Genomic DNA, 18,062 nt, shown 5'->3' on the forward strand with positions numbered 1-18,062 from the left:
TGAGCACCCCCTGCTGACCTCACTAACACCTCTTCCAGCAGCAACCTTAGTTTTTCCCAGGAGGTCTCCCATCCAGGTAGTGACCAGGCTCAGGGTGACATGGTTGCTGGCCATTTCTTTGAAAAACTAAAATAGCAAATATTATGGACACTACAGTATATTGACATTTTTTTATAATTCAAAATAACAAAACATGTTCATACTGTATGTACACAGTGGTACCGCAGGTTAAACTATAGGGCGCAAATCCACCTGAGCCCAAAAGCCCACCATTAATGTGCATTCGCCTGGTGCTGCGCGGTTTTCATCACTCTTTGCGGGAGTGCTGGCTGTGACGAATTAAACCGGTTTCACAGGTATTTTCAAAGTAGAAGGGGGTGAGTCTTCCAGCGAAAGACACCTCCCCCCATGGAAACATGTTTTTCTTAGAAAAACAGATTCACAGTGCGAAGCTGTGTCAGTCTTCTGTGTAAACAAATCGGTTTAAACACCATTGGTGCTGTTTTAATAAGCTGCTGAGTAAAAGCATGGGAATCATCCTGCTGTCAGCAGTATTGTGTATATAAAATTAAAAAAAACTTGCAGCTTACTCAAAGATTCTAAGATGAGCACGAGGAAGTGTATTCCATGTCTAATGGTCTAACAGATAATACAGTATGCTTAAGAGTTGTTAAACCTTGTTTTTATTTTTCGGCACAGACAACTTTGCCTGCTAGAGTGCCCCAATTTACACTCAACCACATCACAGATCAGTCCCTGTGTGTGAGATATTGCTGTTTGATCTTTGATCTGAGCTTTAATAGAGAGCTTATCTCTATTAATATGACTATCGAGTGGTATTAAATGCAACTTTTTTTGTATAAATGACACTTTTCTAAAATGTATTTAAAAAATAAAAAATGATTACTCTAACCTTTCCACCTTTGATCCCATGAGGAAGTACTATATGCTCCTGCTTTGTTTAACGATGGTATGAAAAATAGATCTAAATAGTGAGAAAGCTATGCTTAAAGTGAATTAAGGGACTTAGAATGCAAAGGTAATGATTTACATAGCGTTGTCAGATTGTGAACCAATAAATGCATTTTAAAGACCACAAGTTGTGAAAATGTTCACAGCTTGCACATAAAACTATCAGTGAGCTAATTCTCATTTTTTAAACCTTTGTTTTTTTATCGATGCGTAATTATGCACTAGCTGGAATCCGACGGGATTGCTGTGTACACATGTTGTGATATTTGGATATTTAGAAATAATGCCACCTCGCCTCGGTCCTGGAGGGGATGGCCTGCCAGGCGTTGCTTGATGTACCCAGGGACCAGTGGTACAACTACGCGGCATTGGTGTCGGCCCTCTGGAGGCGTTTCGGTGGGAGAGGGGAGGCGCCGGGACTGCCGTGGGCGAGATTGGTTCAACGCCGCTGCCTAGCAGGAGAGCCACTGGGTCCGGTCGCCGCAGACGTGGCCTACTTAGCCCGCCAGGGTTACCCTACTCTCCTTGAGGAGACCCACCGGGAGATAGCACTCCAGGCATTCCTCCGGGCCCTGGCGCCGACTTAGGTGCAGCGCCACGTGATGCTGGCCACGCCGGTTTCCTTGGAGCAGGCCCTGGCTCTGGCTGAGCAGGCTGATGCCATATTTGAGGAGACCGGTGGGCAGCAACGGAGGGGGAGAGGATCAGATGGGGAGGAGGAGACTGCCAGCGCTGCACCTCAGTGCAAAAAGCTTTATTGGCTCCTCCTGACGGTTTTACAAGGTGATTCCGGATACTATTAACATAATCTCATTTGCATACGGTAAATTCCGGTATGACAACAAATGACATGTTATACCACGTTATACCGCGTCATACAGTGTTTTGATGCGTTTTGTACCGTGGCATACCCCACACGTTTTGAATGGCTGCATCTGTATGTAGGAAAGCAAATGATGAATATACAGATGTGGCCATTCAAAATGTGTGGAAAAAAACATGTATTGTGGGTTTTGGCCACAGTATTCGCTGGCCAAAGATGGTCGACAGGTGGCACTTGTGGTGCATTAGTCGTTAGTGAAACAATTGCTTTACTTAATCTCTCTGCTGTGCATATTTAAATCCTCTTAATATGGAATTTTACAACTAAAGAGAAATTTTGGTAGCTGAGCATAAAAATAACAGGAGCATAACATCTCTATACGTCATAAACGATATCAATATAGGAATATAAATATTGTTACAGCTTTAGGTGACTGAGAAGTGAGAAGATTTTAGATAAAGTTTGTGACACTTGGAAGAGTAATGCCTTTTAACTTCAAAGCAAAGAGGATGTTTGCTGTGGTCTGAGGGGTCCCTTGAGCACAAACAATTGTAAAGCATATCTTAGTATATCTACAGTAGGTATGTTGTGGGTTAATGATTGCAAAGGAGCAGGACAGAAACACAATATAAGAACACATTAAGAGCACAGGGACACAAGAAGAGGAGAATGAAAGAGAAGGAAGTTTAAGTACTTTTTAGAATCCGCTTAATAGGTAATATAATATGGAATCACATACTGTATGTAAAGAAATTAATAATGATATTAATTTAAGTATCTAAATAAAATATATTTATATAGCTCAAAGCATTACTGTATTCCACTTTCTTTGTAAACATCTGCATCAATTTCTGTGACTAATTTGCTCGTGATTACATTGGAAACATTTTAACTTCTTAATGCAAACATGGAAGCAAGCAGCTATGGTCTAAGAAAACTGGACTTGAAAGGAGCATCTCACTTTATCGTTTCACATCACCAAAACCACAAAACCTTTACAGAAAACCTTTTATCAATCGAAAAAGGTTCAACAAGAGCTTCACAAAGCTGTTTTCAGAACCGAAAAAAACGTTCATTTAATCAAACCAAGCCTATGCTTGGCATAGTCGCAAGAGACCATGGTGTAAATCAATATTTACTTTTGATCAATCAATCGAAAAAGGACAACAGGAGCTTTAAAAAAACGTTGTTTTTTTTAAAAAAAACAAGACAATCAATCACAAACACACTTTTTATCTGATAATGCACTTCTAAACTTCCAAAGTGCATCGATAAGGTAATCGATAAGCCAGCAAAACAAGACCGCAAAAGCAAAAAACAGCAAAAATATATATATCCCATGTTTTCACCTTACTCTGAAGCATGACATATATATACTCAAAAGGCTAGACAAACCTACCTCCAGACCTGGTTATTGTCTTTGGAATAGATATTTGAAGCAGGACCGCCAGAAATAAAGCTATTTGATTGGTAAAAAATGTTGTTATTCATTGTATTTTCAGCCATTCAGAGCCCTTAGGAGGTGAGACTTCCTCTAGAAGCCTCAAGCTGCATTCTGCCTGTCTTCTAGTTGTCAATCATTGACTCAGGAGGGGTAATCAATCAGTTTCTTATCAGTGTTCCTTTTTTTCACTGATCCCAAGAGGAAGTACAATACGCTCCTGCTTTGTTTAGCGATGGTATTAAAAATAAATCTAAATGGTGAGAAAGCTATGCTGAAAGTTGATTAAGATACTTAGAAGACAAAGATAACGATTTACGTTGCATTGTCAGATTGTGAATCAATAAAGGCATTTAATTAAATATGCGTTTATGTTTTAATTTAAAATGGGGCTAATGGGGACTCTCGTATTATTTCTCTCTTCTCTCTTATTGTCAAAACTCATTCAATTGTGGTTCTTTTGGTTTCACAGAGGGTGTCTCAGATAGTTGGGCATTCAGGTAGATTGCCAGGCGAAAGGATTAGTAAATATATTTTGTTAAAGCAATTCAGTTTTTTGCGACACATTAAACACATATTGTGCCATTATTATACAGCTGGTACAGAACCCAGACAAACGCAAACGCATTTTTAATAAAATACTTTTATTCATTCATAATCTGACTCACATAACTCATATTCCTGAATGCCCCCCCGCTCAACAATCTTAGGAAGAACACAAAACAGCCTGTTAATAAAATTGGTGCAATTTTGTTCTGTCAGTTCTTCCTCCTAGAACTTGTAAATCGCATTGATCAGTTCTTGCTTTGTGCTGGGTTTAGCCATTTTCCGAATGTAGTCTTTTAGGGAATGCCATACCATCTCTATTGGATTTAAATCTGGGGATTTGGCTGGAGTTTTCACCCAGTTCACTTCTTCTGCTATAAGCCTTGCCTTTGCTTCTGTGTGTTTCAGATCGTTGTCTCGAAAGAAACGGTGCCTTGATCCAAAGTGCTCCCTGATATATGGGGCATCATGCTGTTTGACCACGACTTCCTCAAAGAATTCACGACCCATAATTCCTTCAAAAATAAGAAGTGGTCCCGGGCCTCTTCTAGATATATCCCCCATACGTGAACCTTCAGTGGATTTTTTGGCTTTGGCTTGTCCACATGCAATTTGACATGTTCCTTGTAACTACACTGCTATCAATATTGTAGCAATAGACAAAATGAAATGCTTGGAGTTTGTTATGTAGGGATTTCTATACGTCTTTATTTAGTGGTTTCATTAGTGATAAAGGCTAAACCGACCTGCCTGCCACATACACACATGCCTCAGGACAGTGACGTCACTGTCTTTCATATGAATCATTTCATATGGAAACATTTTGTCACTGTGCTTAACAATCTTAAGAAGATCACAAAACAAGCCTGTTAGCCTGGATTTTGCCTAAACAAATCACGCCTGAGAAAGTGAAGTAGCATTAACTAGCAAAGGCGTTTCGCAGACATAGGTATAGTGCGTAATTCAGGCTTTATGAACTAATTAATCAAATCCCAGGTGTGAGTTCATAAAGCTTGAATTACGTACTATGCCTAAGTCTGCAAAACACCTGATCATCTACTCTATAGATTTCAGTGCTTTGTGTATATTCTAATCGCAGTGGGGGCAGGGTGTGTGGGGACAGGTTTAGGCTGAAATTGCATTGGGGATCTGTGTTCTTCACACCTGAAAATTTTTTTCTGAAAGTGTTTTCTTCCCAGTTTAGCTGATATTTTGCTGCCTATGCATGCTTACACAGCTCCCTAGGTAAATTATCATACTTGACCAAGAAAGCTTTAGAGAACTTAACATTTTTATTATCAACAAATTGTAAATACGACGTTTACAATTGTGAGATTGTGAATCAAAAAAGACATTTAATTAAACACGCATTTGCGATTTTAATCAAAATGGGGTTAGACCATTAGACATGCAATACACTTCCTCGTGATCATCTTAGAATCTTTGTGTAAGCTTTAAGTTTTTTTTAATTTTTAATTATACACCTTAAACACTTTAATTTAGTAAACGCAACACACATTCCGTACAGATACAGTACAATCACATCTCCTGTCTTCCCGTGGTGTAAAACGAATTAGCAGGTGATTGAGATAACAATGCATCGCTCACTGAGTGTAATGTTCTCATTTGTTCTCAAGTGTAAAATGGTGATAATTCTTAATAATTCCGTGTTGCATTAACTAACTCTTCAGTTTATTCCACCAGACAGTACATGAATATAATTATATCGTTATTAATTTGTTTAGATATGCCAGTTCATATTATATTCCCTGTTAATCAAATTCTAAAAGTATGCTTTTTTTATGCCGATAATGAGCGAATTCACAGAAAAGGTTAAAAGACTATCACTTTTCACAAAGTATATAATCGTAATATGGTCAGAAGGAGCAAGTAAAAATGTTTCCAAAATAACCACATGTAAGACTTTGATGCTTAAAATGTTTAGGGAGAAAGTGGAATACTGGTGTGTATTTTTTCTTTCAAATACCAACACCAGCCATATACAGTTTACGTGATATGTTTATGTTCCTAAATTAATATTGTTTATGAGCATGTGAAAGGCATGGTGAATCAGAGATTCTCAAAACTTACTTTGTATGATTGGAAACGAATACATGATCGGATCAATGAAATGCTGTGGTGTTACTTTTTGTAAATGAAAAAATAGTATTTTCGTTTACAAAGACAGTTACAAAGTAAGTGGACCAGGGTAATACTTTGAGCTTACAGCTTGTCCAAGGTCATTCATTATTAATACTATTAGTAATATCTTCGGTAAATACATTGATGCATAAAATATTTCTGCATAATTAAAATATTTATGATAATGGTTGTATATTGTGTCCAACTGAGCAATCTTGCTTTTATAAAATATACCAACTTTTAAATGTTTAATGATTAACATGCTGTAATAGATAGTGTAAAATTAAAAGTCTTGGATAAAGATTGTAAATATTATAAAGATAAACCGGGTGGTTTCTGGTGACAGCTCAAATCCTGTACATGAGAGGTTAAACTTTATTAGCTCCACCTGGTGGTTTTACAAGGTGATTCCAGATACTATTAACATAATCTTATTTGCAAATAGGTTACAGCCTGGTATGTTCAGCCTCTCCTTAAACTTGAGAAAATATTTCTGTATTTTCTGATTTTACTCAGATAAGAATAAACTACACATGCTATTATTTTGACAGGAGGAAAGATGTTCTGTGCTTAATAGCTTATTCACCAGAGTATGTACAGTATTATTATGTTACATTTTTTTCGCCTTGGTTGCAGCATTCTGAAGTGTCTGAAAAACCTACAAAATGTAACATAATACTGTAGATCAAACCCCTGCCTGTCCTAGATAAAGTGGTTAGAAAATGGATGGACTGGTGGATTTATACTTGTAAAAATGTTCCAATTTAAATGGAATATGGAATATATTATTTATAATCTTAATAATGAACATGAAATTGTCTGCAAACATGGATACTGTCAATGGCAGGAGTAAAAACAAGCCTTAAAACAAAATCGCATATATATTTTATAATTATAATCTGGAATATAAAAGTAGCATTAAAAAGGCCACTGAAAAATGCATTGCAGCATGCAAAAATGTCTGTTTAATCACAGCCAAGATGCAAGTTATTCTTTTAAAAAGTTGTTCCTTGGAGTGCTTTCAGTGCTTTGTGTATTTCCTAATTGGAGCAGGGGGGGAGTGCAGGGGAAGGTTTAGGCTGCAGTTGAATTGGGACTCTCTATTCTTCACACCTGAAAGAGACATTCACAGCCTATGGAATGGAATGAATTTTTACTTGTTCCTTTGCAGCCTACGCATGCTGGTGCGGCTTCCTACTTGAACTCTCTGTTCTTGACTGAGAAGGCTTTGGAGAACTTTTGAACAATTTTTGTTTTCTTTGTGATGCAAGTTTCTAGTTTGTATCTGTTGTAACTGAATACAATGGCTAATATAATTGAGGTTGTATTGTTTTAAGTTTAAGGTTTTAAAGTCATGCAATGTTTAAGTTAAGCAGGGACAGGATCATTGTGCCTTATTTTTTATTTTAAAAAATGTTTTAAAAAATGAGTTTCCCACTTTCACCTTGCTGTTACTATATTGGGGATGTAGTATATTTGGGGGCTTGTTCAGGACCTGTTTTGTGGAGCTAATATTTTTTCCTTGGTTCATGCGTTATGCACTTGGGGTTTTAGTTTGTAGTGGTCCTTTACAGCTTTTACGGTACCACAGTTTGCATTACAGGTAATTGTGGTGTCCATTGTGGCTTTCAGTTTAGAGGATTTTACTCTGCACCCGACTTTGGAGCAGTTTAAGAAATGTCATAAGGCAGATGTTTAATCAATAACGGGTTTAGTCTTACTGGGGACATATCAGATGTTAAATTGAGGAAGGAGACAAGCCCAAACCCCGAACAGACAAAGGTGATAAAGGTGATAAAAATCCATTCAAAAGGGTGCAGTGTGTTAACAGAAACTCTGCTAACAGAGCCACTTGTAAGAGCAAGGTGACTTTCTCCTCAATTACATGAGAGCTACAGTACTATCAGATACATTTTAAATTCTTTAAGCAACATTAGCTGTTTGACAAATTCACCTAGTTTGCACAGTACACGACTTCAGAAACGTACCCGTCTCACCTCCTGCCATTCCAAATATGCGCATCCCATGCAGTTAGATATACTGAAACAGTAGCGTACACAGCAATGAATGGCAGTATGTTTGTACACTGTATAAATATACTGTCTATACAGTATGATACCATATGGTTTTGAAGCCACTACAGTACAGTATGTATGAAATATTTTTCTTAATCAATGTTAAATTTCTTATTACTGAAATCTTTTTTAAGACAAAATGTAGATTTTCTTAATGTGGATATAAACCTATAAGAGGCACATTGCGTTCACAACAAGCTATAATAATAAACTATTCTTATACATCTGGCTATGTAAAAAATATAGCCAAAAGGATCGCTCTAAAGGTTAATTCCAAGCTCAAAAGACAAGACTCAATGTGACTTGTCTATAATTTTTCAGTTTACAACTTATTCATGGTCATTCATGATTAATATTATTAATAATATATTCCGTATTGCATTTTAATTGGAATGTTTTTACGAATATAAAAAGAGGCGATACCCAACGTGTCTCCTCTATAACTCTTCAGTTTACAGAAAAATTCCTGCAGAGCCCCACAACACTGTCACAACATAGTAAACAACAGTCATTGGCTCACTTAAAGGTGTAACACCTTGGTATGGTTTCAACAAATTGATAAGCTGTTCTCCGGTTACTTGCAATTGTAAAAATAACCATTCTTCCCTCTTTTGTTTAACTTAAAGAATTCTGTGAAGAAATCCTTCATCACAAAACCATCACTTATAATAATTAATCCAGATACACATACTCATGTCGGAGCCAATTTTGCCAGAAACAGCCTCCCAGTAAGTCTTTGGACTGTGCAGTACTGTACAGTACAATATACGGTTTAAAGTTTTAAATTTAAATTTAAATTGTTGGCTGATTACTGGTTTCTGAAATTTGCATAAGACAAAATATAGATTTTCTCAATTCAGATGTAAACCTGAAAAAGGTACAAGCGATAATAGTGAGCTATTTTTATAGCTCTGATAGGGCTTTGAACCTGCTGGGTGCAGCATGCAACATTACAGTCCATGAGCATTCCATTGTTCCATTCCATTACCACTTTAAGGACAATACAAGTTTTTTTGTTAAAAAAGGAATGTCAAAATGTTTCCAAAACATCCACTTGTGATATTTTAGCTAATGGGTTACATGATTCCATATTGATGTTAAATCAGTACAACTTTATTTTACAATAACAGCAAGTGGTGTTCTTACTATGTATTCTAAGAAAAATATAAAATATTATACCTTTTTATGAAGTATAGTATATAAACTTTATAATGTTAGAACAAACACTTTAAACACTTTTTCATTGAAACAAAACCTCTTATTACATTTGTACTATTTTCCTATGGTATGGTGCTGCATAAGCACATTGTACATTATTGTTTTGCAGGTCCTTAAGTAAACAAAATACAGTATACTAAAATCACAAGAACTGTTAGAAGAGAGAAGTGTACCTAGGTAGTCCCCTTGATTTTTTGTTCAGTAGCTAATTGACTCGAAGTTCTCATTCGGCTATTTCTTGAAGGAAGCAAGGGTATCAGCACCAATAATAAAGCTGGGAATATTGTCCCATACCTTTCATATGTAGCAGCAATTCTTATTAACAAGTCAGAATTAAGCGTTGCTGTCCTGTTTCCATTGAAGCCTCTCTCCCTCATCTCTGTGGTACAGGACGACAGGGGCCATTTCATGTAGTTTCTGACCACTTGAAAGTGTTTGTCTTCTGATAAGGAACAGTTCGCAGGATTGGGGATTCTCCAGCAATCATATGGATTTACTACGTCTGGCACTGGAATGTCTACTCAGACCCACTTGGACCTTACAAACAGCTAGTTAATGGTCCTTGGAATCTGCAGGGCATGATAACCCCAGGTAGGTCTCAAATGTCCACCAAACCTACGGCCAATGAACACCGATGGTTGCTCTAGATAAAAGGTGCTGCACAGGCTCAGAATTTTGCTCCTTTGTGCAGTCTTGCACTCAACTTGGACAATCACGTGACCGCCAGTGATGTCTGAGTGCTGGAACCACAATTGTGTTCCAAGCGTAAGCCGGAGAAGGCCCGTGCATAAAGACAGATCTGTCCAAGGTCGAGCCTGCAGCAAAAGACCTCGTGAATTCGCTGGCGCCACTCTGAACGCCCGTCTAGTCACCGGAGTGACATGCAGTTGGACTCTTGTCGACAGTCTGAATAAGTTTTTATTCAGCAGTAGCGCTACACCGGGAACGAACCGGAAATCTTCCCATTTTACACTGGACCACGCAGTCACCTTTCTGTGCACAGCCTTTTTTTTCTAAGCCCATCCCAGACACTAGCTAGGGAGAGGTCCTTGGAGAGACCCTTCCAAGCGCGCAGCAGCAGAAGTCTCGTCCTCCTTCTTACTGACTCGGAGCTGCACCAGGATTGGTTTGGAACTGGACCAGAGGACGCCGATTGAACGCCGCTGTAACAGAGCCTCCTAGCCGGTCTTTTGTGTCCATTCCCCAGGAAATCCAAATACATATCTGGATAAGTAATTCAAAATTCTACATTGTATCTTGAGAAGTCAATTGTTACCTCAGCACAAGTTGATATCAATTTAATTCACTTGTATGCGTAATGTATTTACTTTTGAGTATCTAATGTAGAAGTTGTATTCATAGGATTGATTAACGAAATGGTATAGCTGAATGGTATACTGAATGCATATTGCTTATTTTGTATATCTTTGTGGTTATATATATCTTTTATATTCTGATAACCCTCACAATAAGATCTGCCATCTGTATGGGGCGGGGCGGAGCAGTGGCTCTGTGGCTAAGGATCTGCACCTGTGGCTGGAAGGTTGCCGGGTCAAATCCTGCTGCCAGCAGAGAAATCCTACTCTGTTGGGCCCCTGGGCAAGGCCCTTAACCCCAACTGATCCAGGGGAGTTATATAATGGCTGACCCTGCGCCCTGACCCCAAGCTTCTCTCCTTGTCTGTGTCTCATGGAGAGCAAGCTGGGGTATGCGAAACACGAATTCCTAATGCAAGAAATTGTATATGGCTAATTAAGTGATCTTATCTCTCTCTCCTATCCAGGTAGACTGTTATATGTTTGTAATAGTTCAGGTGGGATCTGAGTCAGCATGCAAAGGCTTCAAAGGAACAATAGGTTTATTCCATGCTGAAAAGAGAAGAAAGAAAACACAACGTTTCAGCCATGGAGCCTTCTTCAGGTGTGAGAAAGACAGGGCAATAAGCAAAGGTAATGTAGCAGGAGAACAAAAGCTGAGAGAGAGGAGGAGCGAGGGGCGGGAGCAGGGGACAGACAGAGTGGCCAATCAGGAGGTGTGAAGTCAGGATACGTGAAGAGAGGTGTGAAATGAAACCTACAATGAATAGAGAGAATTTAGAAGAAAAGTAGTCTGTCATTATGAGAAGGGGGGAGGTGTGGTCCTAGCTGCAGGATAATTTTAGTTTCTGTAGTCTTTCTGATGTATAAGTTCAGAAAACTGTCTTTGAGAACACAGATGGAGAGATTAGTATGATCATGGCCATCAGAGGTGAGATGAGAAACAATGGGCTTGGAGAGATCTTTCATTTTCACAGCCCTAACATGTTCTCTGAAGCGGTCTCCAAGTCTCCTTCCTGTGTCTCCAATGTAGATGACTGGGCATTTACTGCAAGAGATACAGTAAATAAGGCTGCTGGAGTTACAAGATGCCATCTGGGTGATCCGGAATTGTCCTGAGGGGCCTTGAATGAGTGTGGTGTTAGATATGTACTTGCAGGTGATACAGCGAGCTCTGTTGCAAGGGAAAGTGCCTGGTGTGGATGGTTGCTGAGGGCAGTCAAGGGAGCTGTGAACAAGAAGGTTACGCAGATTAAGTGGTCGGCGATATGAGATGGTGAGGCGGTCAGAAAAGAGGGCCCCAATGGAGGGATCATCCTGTAGGATGGAAAAGTTGTTGTTAATAGTCCTGGGGATAGGAAGTGTGTTGGGGTGGTGGGGAAGCACCAAAGGAGTAAAAAACTCTAGTTTTTGAATTCACTGTTTGTCTATTTCCCTCACAGTTTATTATTATGGTTCCCTTGCTTTCTGGTTTAAACATTATTTAAGCTTATTCCATGATAATTAGTACAGTACCCATCTTATTTAAATGTAATACATCACGTCTGTACAAATGGCCTTTGCCATTGAAAAGTTTTTAGTGGCTGAGGCAGCTGAGGCCTTCTTCAGTACACAATGGTCTCAGTTATGTGTCATTACAGTTTTATATTACCAGTTGATCATCTTGCATAGTGCAGCCAAGATTCTTGGGAAAAACACTAACAATAATAAATATGTAGCAGTTTTTATTCCAAAGGATGTAAAAACGTTTACACATAAAAAGGTGAGTACCTGGGTTGATACACAGCAGTAATTATGCACAAGAAACCTCAATATATAATATATAAAACAAAGAAAGTAAGATTTTTTTATCACCAGTTAATATAAGAGGAAAATTAGTGAGGGCAGATTGTACAAGCCAAGACACTAATGTTAGCACCCTTAAACTTTTTAAAAAGTGCTGTGGAATCTGTAATGACCAAGTAGACAGAATATTAGTTTAATCCCTCATCTGAAGTCTAGCACTTCCTACAGCATAGTGTTGTCAGTCACCACACCGTGGCATTGTGTTTTTGAAAATTCTGGTTCAGAAAGAAGCATGCTACCTACTGGATTAACAATACCAGTTGCAAGAATACATTTTTTTGGAGGTCTCATATCCCTGTACAAACTTAACCTAAGTTAATGCTTGGCTACAAGATAAGGCTACAAGTTAGTAGTCATTTTTTCAAAGGTCTTAGAAATTGTTAGAAACATGTTTTTTATTCCATTTTTATTTGTCCCAGCATGAACAACTACAACTGAATCTTCACCTGCATTTGTTAGGAGCCTATTTAATCTATGGACAATACTATCTTGCCATAAAGTAGACAGTATATTTTTGTTGAATGAATATCCTTGATATATTTTTCATTTGCAGTATTTCTGAAATAGAGTCACCAACCACTTGTCTAGTGCCTTTGTCCATGTTGAAACTTTTTAAGGTCATTATCTGAACCTCAGGATCTGAGAAGGTGGTATTCATTGACCTATTGCCTTACAGTTACATGTTTTTGTTTGTTTTGAGGAAAGAAAAGATAGTTACCAGGAACAGCTTATCTCCAGAGCATTTACTTTTTTTATTTTATTTTTTTAAATTATTTTATAATAGTTTCAACATATTTAGTCTCACTGTCAGAATTCTTTTGAGATGCTCCATATGGCTGCACAAGCTGCAGATCACTAACTTAAACACCATTTTAAAGTGGATGAATGGATCAATATTTATTAACTTCATAACAGAAATATTTCTAACCCTGCTCCAAAGTGTTTTATAGGTAACTGTACTTTTAGAGAAGTAAAATGAATTTTACAAATGAAAGACACCATTTTGTGTTTCTATTAGACTTTGTTTCTATAAATAATTAACTGGTTTTAATGTTACAGAAAACATATTTCCACTTAAATGCCATATAAATTATCTGTACTTACAGATGCAGCCATTCAAAACAAGCAGGCGATACCGCATTATTTTGCGGTGCGCTTGACACGTTGTACCGCAAGTTACGGTATTAATACCGTATATTCTCGCATAGAACCGCATGATACCACATGATAACGCAGGCAAAATAATAGTATCTGGAATTTCCGCAAGGTGGAGCTAATAAAGCTCAACCTCTCATGTTTGAGCTGTCGCCATCAAAGTCTTTACCGAAGATATTACTAATAGTATTAATAATGAATGACTTTGGACAAGCTGTAAACTCAAAGTATTGCCCTGGTCCACATTCTTTTTTTCATTGACCGTCTTTGAAAAAGTAACACCACAGCATTTCGTTGATCCAATCACGCATTTGTTTCCAATCATGCAAAGTACAGTAATTTTTGAGAATCTCGGATACACCATGTCTTTCACATGCTTATAAAAGATATTGATTTAGGAACATAAACATATTACTGTATGCAAAACTGTACTGTATACAGTATGTATATGTATATTTAATGTCTTTACTGTGCCCGTTTTAGAATTTGATTAATAGGGAATATAATATGGAATCGTGTATCTAAAGAAATTAATAATGATATAATTATATTCATGTACTGCAACACAAGAATAGTATATGCTGTACAATGTCTGTTGATACTGTTTGTGTAGGGCTGTTTCACCACTCTTCATGTGACCTTGTGGGTGGTACTGTGGGCTAGGTGCCTGACTTGTAAACCACAGGTTGGGTGTTCAAATCCAGCTGGCACCATGACTTTTATTTTAACAAACATTTCTTTGAAAAAATAGAATAGCAATATTATGGACAATTAATTGACAATAAACATAGAAAAGCACATATTAAATTTGGGAAATTTTGTTTCTGTCAAAGCGATCTGTCAAAGCGCAATGAAACCTATAACTTGATTCTTATGGACGCCTGGTCCCGCCAGGGATTAAAAAAAAAACATGCAATCGTGTATCTAAAGAAATAACAGTATAACTGTGTTCATGCACAAACAGTAGCATGTTACATTATTAGTTTGGGTGTCTCTTCTTGCCAGAAAGCTCTAGATTGCATTTTGAGTGCGGTTTTTGATTTTTTTTTTATTATAACCCATAAATAAAGTTGATACTGTTTAGACTTTTAATTATTTTAAACTGTATTGCAGCAGCACAATGCACAATGCAACGTAAATCACTACCTTTGTCTTCTGCGTAATAATTTTCACCTGTCTGTCCAGCAAATTAACAATAATAATAATATTGAACTTTATTGTATATAGCTCCTTTAAAGGTGGCTCCTCAAAGTGCTTTACAGAATAAAAACAATAACAACAATACTGTTAGGCTGGGCAAACTATTTTTTTTAAAAAAGAATTAAAAAATGAGATATAATGATATGTTCCGGCTTAGACATAGCACGACTTTAAAACCTATAAAAACAGATTTCGAGAGTTAATAACCACTTTTTATGTGCGAAAAACGGGTGATCTTTTGCAGCTGTTTCACTGTTTTAAACGAATAAGAAATTCGATTGCTCATAAATCTAATCACTTATTCTACATAAACACAGCGTAATTGCTCTCTGAAAATGCACTTTTTCTTGTTCATTTTGGAGACCTTGATCGAAACTGATTTGAGATGTCAGAACGGACTTATTTTCTGTGTATTTCTGTGTGCGCATTTCCTACATTGCTTCGTTTGTCGAGATTTTAACTTTATATTTAAGCTCAGGATTTAAACTATAAATCGTACACTAATTACTAGCAGTAAATACTGATGTTTTGCTCCCTCTTACCACAAAAATATATATGTATTGTAGCTGGAATGAACTTTTTTTCGTACGTGTCTCTACCTACTGCGACTCGAACACGGAATGGTTAAAGATGGCGACAAGTCAGGCACCCAGAGGTGGGGGGTGCGTTTTTCTGCCTCCATAACTAAAATGCCAAATAGGAGTGGCGCAGCACGGTTTTCATCACTCTCTGCGGGAGTGCTGGCTGTGACAAATTAAACCGGTTTCACAGGTATTTTCAAAGTAGAAGGGGGCGAGTCTTCCAGCGATTGCAGATCAGATCAGATTCCCTTCCCCCCACAGAAAGACAGACAAATGTTTTCACTGCTTATTATTCGCTATTCACCGCGCGGCGAGCAGCTCCAATTTCAGGCGTAAGCGATAAATACTGTGTATTTAGCTGAAAAGCTGTACAAAGCAAGAATTTCGTTACCCTAGGAGGTTTCGTGCAAAAGCTACAGGCGTGCCAATTGCAATCGTTTTTATTTTTAAATACATTTTAGTCATGTACCATAAAAGTATGGTAATTAAAAACCATTAATACTTTCGCTTGGGTTTAAATAAAGTCGATGTTTTCTCTTTTGGCTAGACTTGAATATTTAGCCATGAGATATACAATAGATTGTCATTAAACAACCCTATGTTTATTAATCTTCATTGTTATGCACAGTGGGAATGATAATGTAATGAGAATTAATTTAATCACAGAGTGCTCATAAGCTGATACCCTGGATTCTCTCCAGACACAGCTGTATGAGCTCCACCAGTCAGGACAGGAGGCTCTACTGTACACAGAGAGGGCCGGGAGGGGGGAACAAGCTGCCCAGCCATGTGGAATTCTACAGAACTCTAAACAGACAATACACACTAGCCGAATATTTGACCAAGATATCCAGACACAGCTGGATGAGCTCCACCAGTCAGGACAGGCAAATAAGATACACTCTTCAGACATTCACAACAGCGACATATCATAAAACATTTGCACATCTTGTTAAATTATTACTTGTTTTTCAGGAAGTTAAAAAAACACTTGAATTACTTATCCAGTCTCTCGAAATAAAATTATTTTTCAAGCAATGTAACTAACGTCGGGCAATGTATTTTTTTTTAATCTAACATTGACAGCCACATCTTAAATCTTGTCAGTCAGCTCTTTTTTCTCTATTTGAATTGTGGTGATTCAAATAACTTGGGATAACAAGTGGTCTCAAAGTCACTGAGCTCACAGAGCTTCAACAACAGATGACAACTTCCTTAGTCCTTCCTTAGTCTTCCAAAAATTGTTAGACGGGGTGGGGGGCACTCGGGAATGTGAGTTATGCGAGTTAGATTATGAATGAATAAAAACATTTTATTAAAAACACGTTTGCGTTTGTTTGGGAGCTATATTATGTATTTTTCATATATAAGCTATAATGATGTGTTCCTGCTTACACATTGCACGACTTTAAAAGCTATAAAAACAGGTTTCGATTCGTGTCTTTTTCACATTATCTGGCGAGCCTTGTTTTGTCAAAGAACCAGAGATCATCTCGCTTTCAAAGGACAGCACAGACTTTCAAAAGGCCGCAAATGTATTAGCAAGGGTTAATTGCACTTTGGACTGCACAAAGAAATGTAAAATAGTCTTTTTTAGGTGCGAGGGCAGGAGTGGATCGCAGCAGGCATACACAGCAAATAACAAGAAAACAAAGAACAGGGCAGGTGAGACAAGTATCCAAACAGTGATCAGAAAAAGGAAACAATTGTTATGCCCGGGTTTTCGACGCAAATTTTTTTTTTAGCTTGCTAATGCATCAGACACATTTCCTGGCGTATTGTGTTTTAAATAAGATAGGAGTGTCTTTCCCTGGTATTATTTATCGGTATTAAGCTATTAGTATTAAGGGTATTGAGGTGCCTGATAAATAATATGGTCAAGTGTCAGATGTAAGCGATAAATATATTTAGCTGAAAAGCCGTACAACGCAAGACATTTCGTTACTCTAGGAGGTTTCGTGAAAAAGCACATTGTCCTGCTGTAATACAGTTTAAAATAATTAAAAGTCTAAACAGTATCAGCTTATTTATGGGTTGTAATTTAAAAAAAGTCAAAAACCACACTCAAAATGCAATTTAGCGCTTTCTGGCAAGAGGAGACACCCAAATTAATAATGTAACATGCTACTGTTTGTGCATGAACATAGTTAGACTGTTATTTCTTTAGATATGTGATTCCATGTTTTTTTTAATCCCTGGCGGGACCAGGCGTCCATAAGAATCAAGTAATAGGTTTCATTGTGCTTTGACAGATCATCTTTAAATCAATTGTTGATTTAAAGTCTGACAGCATTTGTTTATATTGTAACGCATACTGTCCAGCCTCCATTTCTAAATCTAAAAGATCGTTTGCCCCGAAGAGGGGGGCGAATGCACTACAATAGATTAGCATACTGTAGACGAAAACAGTATAGGCATCATTGAAATGAGGACTTTTGATACCAAATTTCCCAATTTTAATATGTGCTTTTCTATATTTATTGTCAATGTTAGATTAAAAAAAAACCACATTGCCCGACGTTAGAAAGCATCTTGCATTACATTGCTTGAAAAATAATTATATTTCGAGAGACTGGGTAAGTAATTCAAGTGTTTTTTTTAACTTCCTGAAAAACAAGCCAAGCTATGAGTCATCTTTACAAGACATGTTAAGAGAAAAAATCATGTTTTTGGATGTTGATGTAATGTGATTGGAATACAGCAAGTGAGGTAAAAAATATCTTTTTCACATTCTCTGGCGAGCCTTGT

This window comes from Atractosteus spatula, chromosome 3, assembly GCF_055471065.1.
Source record: "Atractosteus spatula isolate fAtrSpa1 chromosome 3, fAtrSpa1.hap1, whole genome shotgun sequence".
Lineage (NCBI taxonomy): Eukaryota > Metazoa > Chordata > Actinopteri > Semionotiformes > Lepisosteidae > Atractosteus > Atractosteus spatula.